Consider the following 5010-nt stretch of genomic DNA (forward strand, 5'->3'; position numbering starts at 1 on the left):
TATGATTTGGTGCAGCTACAGTTAAAATTTCATGATATTTGAGTGGGTAGATCTTAAGTTATGACTTTTTATTTCTTGGGGGTTCTTGGAAATTCGGAAATGGAGAAGGATGGAGAGAATGGCTTTCTTTTGCTTGGCTCTTGAAAGTGTGTTAGGTTATAAGTATACATATGTGAATATATGTATAAGAGCTGCACTTGGACAAAGAAATAATAGAAGTATGGTTTGTGATGTGTGTTGAATGAGAGAAATATGGAGGTATGGTGCATGTACTCCTTGTCTCCCCCTTTACTATTCACAACATTATTCTAGTTTGATTGACTAACTACTAGTTATACTTCTAAATACTAGTTGGGTGTAGGATTGTGCATGGCCAACTTGGATGGCTTCCAATTACTTCCTCATTTAATTATTGTTCATGCACTTGTCGTTTTATTCCGATAGTTTTCCCGTAGAACGTTTCGTTTCGCAAGGATTTCTTTTATCGTCTATAATCCTTTAATCACTTCCATTCCTTTCTCTTAAACTTAATAACATCTTGATGATATGTTTATTTAATTTAGTATTCCTGGTTCTACACCATTCTTTACGGATTTTAAAACACGTAGTATAAGTGTGAATCTTCGAATTTCGACGACTTTTGCATTCACTTATTTCGCTCGTTAAACAAGAATACGTTCTCGGATTCTCAAGATTCCACTATTCATTTATGGTGAACTCAAAATTTTTGCATAATCACATCCAATTATTATTCACTGAAGTTTTAAAATATTACAAAATTTAGGGTTCTTACATCTTACTTGCCCTATGTAATCACGATAGATAACTTGTGCAGTAAACCGTTATGTTGTCAAATTCTATAGACATATAAGGTCTCAATAGAATTGGTGTCTATTCAGCTTCTATCTCTTTTGTGGATGTCTGGTAGTATGGTATTCATGTAATGAAAGTTGGCGTTTATCAATTTCGTGTTATCTGATTAGTGTCATCACCATTACATGCTAAGGTTAAGAACAAAAAGACTATTGAATGAAGTATTTAATGAAGTTAGAATCCCATGTTTATCATATATATTAATTCAACCATTCTTATTCTCTTAGTTATAATTGTTAATTTAATTTTTAGTTATAAACAATCTCAATCTGTTAATCGTCTTAGCATTGAATAATAGCCATATCATTGTTGCATAAATGCATAAATTACAAAGTTAACCTAAACCAGTCTCTGTGGGAACGAATCTGATTTATATCTTATACTACTTGCGAACGCGTATACTTGCATGAATTTTAGCACGTGTTAAGAGACTAACATTTATATATTAATATCACCCTGTATACACATAAAATATGCCCTGTATGCTATGTTCATGCCCTGTATGCGATTGATCAAAGGTAGTCAAGGACTCTCATAGTGATTTCCTTGAGTATATGTGGACTGTGGGGTATGCTTTTGAGATCAAGTCAAGTAAGATTCAGATGATACAGAACTCAGTTCAGTTTGGGGGTTCTCCTACAGAAGACCCCAACATGCACATCAAGGATTTTATCTAGATCTGCGACACTTTCAAGTTCAATGGTGTGACTGAAGATGACATCACGTTGCGACTCTTCCCATTCTCTCTGAGGGATAAAGAAAAAGTGTTGGTTACATTCTCTACCACCAGGGTCTATCACCACATGGGAGGATCTTGCTCAAAGGTTTCTCACTAAATTCTTCCCTATAGCGAAAACTGCTGCAATCAGGAATGCTCTTACTCAGTTTGCTCAGCAAACTGGAGAATCTCTGTGTGAGACTTGGGATGGATATAAGGAGATGCTAAGGAAGTGCCCACACCATGGCATGCCTGACTGGATGATTATAAATAGTTTTTATAATGGATTGGGTGCTACTTCTAGACCCATGCTCGATACAGCATCAGGAGGAGTCTTATGGGCTAAGAGCTACAATGATGCTTATGAATTGATTGAACGGATGGCTGCTAATGAATACCAGAATCCTTCTCAGAGGCTAACTCAGGGTAAAGTAGCAGGAATTCTAGAGTTGGATGCAGAAACTGCTATAGCTGCCCAACTTAAGGCCTTGACGATGAAGGTGGACTTTGACTAATTATGGCGTTAATCAAATCTCTAGTTTCTGTGAGATTTGTGCTGGTGCCCATGAGACTGATCAGTGTGCTATTTCTAGTGAATTAGCTAAGTTTGTGAGCAACTTTTAGCGATCGCAACAACCTGTGTCAGTCACCTATCATCATAACAACCGCAATCATCCTAATTTCAGCTGAAGCATTGCTCGAAATGCGGTTCAACAGCCTTATCAGCAGGACCCAGCTAAGCAGTACAACCCCCTGGTTTTCAGCAACTGCAATATGCACCAAGACAACAACTCCAACTGCAACAAGCTAATGAAAAATATGAATTAGAGGAGTTGAAGTTCATGTGCAAAATCCAAGCTGTTTCTATCAAGACCTTGGAAAATCAAATTAGACAAACTATCAATGCCTTGCTAAATCATCAATCTGGTACACTACCTAGTGACACTGAAGTACCAAGAAAGAGGGAAGCTAGGGAGCAGGTGAAGGAAATCACCTTGAGATCAGGGAAGGTTGCGAGTTCCGAACAAATTTAAGTTTTGAATGAAGTTGGGGCTGAAGAAGAAGTAGAGCAACAGGAAGCAGAAGTGGAACCAAGGAAGACTACTGTTGAGTACACTCCTCCTGAGGGTAATACAGGGGAAAAACAGATCTATCATCTACCGCCTTTTCCTAAGCGGCTGCAGAAGAAAAAGCTGGATAAGCAATTTGAGAAGTTTCTGGAGGTGTTCAAAAAACTTCATATCAACATACCTTTCGCTGAGGCTCTTGAGCAGATGCTTAGTTACATAAATTTTATGAAAGGTATTCTCTCTCAGAAATTGAAGCTAGATGATTTAGAGACTATCGCTCTCACGGAGGAATGCAGTGATGTGCTGCAACAGAAGTTTCCTCCGAAGCCTAAAGATCCGGGAAGCTTCACTATTCCGTGTACTATTGGAAAAGTGTCTTTCGACAGATGCTTATGTTGTTAGTGTAGGTGCCCTAGAGGCAATACATTATTCTTTTATCATTATGTCAGTTGATCATTCAATAAATGTATTTATTATGACCTTAATTACTGCGATATTTTGTTAGCATAATAAATGTCCTTAGAATCATGATACAAATTGTATAGTTTAAGTACATGACTTGAACTTGAGATTATATAATATATCATATTCTTAAAGGTCCCTAGTCGAGTATTATTATAGAGGACAATAATAATACATAGATAGACTAGTATGTTGTTTGACAAGATAACCACATCTCATTGGTTATAAGTATGGGGATACTAAAGTCAATACATAGGTACATGTGAGAGTGCATGGTACTGGATAGACCCACAGTGAGATTCTTCATGTTTAATAAAGTCATAAGAAAGACTCACAGTGATAATGGTGTAACGATCCTTTCACTTGAAATCATTATATTTCTATACGAGAATTAATATACTTTGACTACATTAAAAGTTACTTTTGATCGGGTGATGATAAAAGTGGACATCGGGTATATCATGAGTCGTATGAGAAATATGAATGATAGATAAAGGATTTAACCCTCCTATAATTAGGAGAGATATTATTGGCCTCTTGATTGAGTGAGATTATAAAAGCATGGCCATGCTCAAATAATGATTTGTCTCGATAATCTACTCATGGATCAAGTAAACCCGGATTAAATGTTGAAGAGGATGACTAAATACATGCCTCGAGTTTAATCTATAATATGTATGGTTAAAGGGATTATATTACACGAAAAACATTAATCACGAAAGGTTTTATCTAATCACGATTTAATTATTGTTTAATTGGGTAACAATGATGTATTACTAGATACCGCTCATTGTTTATAATTTTATTAGAGAATAAAATTATTTCCAATTAAATAATAGCCTATAGGGTCGCACAAATAGAGCACTTAATGAAATAGTTAATTTAAATTATGGATTTAAATTAATTGATGATTATTTGAATTTTATTATAATTAAGTAAGACTTAATTGAGATAATATAAATTCGAATTAAAAGGAATGTTTTTGCCCATAATAATTAAGTATGACTTAGTTATTAATTAAATAATAAAAATTCATTTTTACTATTTAATCCAATACCTACTAGGGTTGGGCTTTGCTATTATGGGCCTTTTTAATCAGTCATTATAAATAGATAATGAGAGGTTAAAGAGGCTTGTACGTTTTTAAGAAAACCCTAGCAGCAAAGAGAGGCAGAGGCAATTCAGATCGTCAAGAAGGAGGCTAGTACATCCATTCCGTAGTCAAGTTCGTGAGATGTTCTTGAAGGTGCTTGTGTGGATACCATAGAGGTGTTTCTACGAGAGGTAGACACAAAGCGTGATAGCTAGGATCTCCGTTGAGTTTGTGAAAGTTAATCTCTTGAAAGGTATGATTCGTTATCTCCATAATCTGCCCATAATTATACATGGATCCTGTTTTTGGGTTTCGAAATTTTTGTTTTATTTACGTTTATCCGCTGCGTTTTATGCCTTCGGAACCCAACATATGTGACTTGGGAGCTAACATCAATCTGATGCCTTTGTCAATCTTCAAGAAGTTGAACTTGCCTGATCCAAAACCTACTTATATGACTTTGTAGTTGGCCGATCTTTCTATTACATATCCTCGAGGTATTGTGGAGGATGTCTTGTTCAAGGTTGATAAACTCAACTTCCCTGCTGATTTCGTAATTCTTGACTTCGAGGAGGATAAGAAGATTCCCATAATCTTGGGAAGACATTTCCTGGCAACTGGTCGTACCTTGATAGATGTGCAGAAGGGTGAGCTTACAATGCGAGTGTTGGATCAGGATGTAACTTTAATGTGTTCAATGCTATGAAATTTCCTACGGAAAATGAGGAGTGCTTAAAAGTGGAATTGGTCGAATTTGTGGTTACTTCAGAACTTGATCAATTGTTAAGGTCTGA

The 5010-nt window shown here is 36.0% G+C and overlaps 1 non-coding gene across 1 annotated transcript; it reads right to left on the reverse strand.

Moving 5' to 3' along the window:
• Positions 1–1734: 1734 nt before the first annotated feature.
• LOC141682348 (small nucleolar RNA R71) lies at positions 1735–1841 on the reverse strand. The gene has a single exon (XR_012559749.1). It is a non-coding gene; the product is annotated as a small nucleolar RNA R71 (small nucleolar RNA).
• Between the last annotated feature and the right edge of the window lie 3169 nt (positions 1842–5010).

Source organism: Apium graveolens, chromosome 8 (genome assembly GCF_009905375.1).
Source record: "Apium graveolens cultivar Ventura chromosome 8, ASM990537v1, whole genome shotgun sequence".
Taxonomy (NCBI): Eukaryota; Viridiplantae; Streptophyta; class Magnoliopsida; order Apiales; family Apiaceae; genus Apium; species Apium graveolens.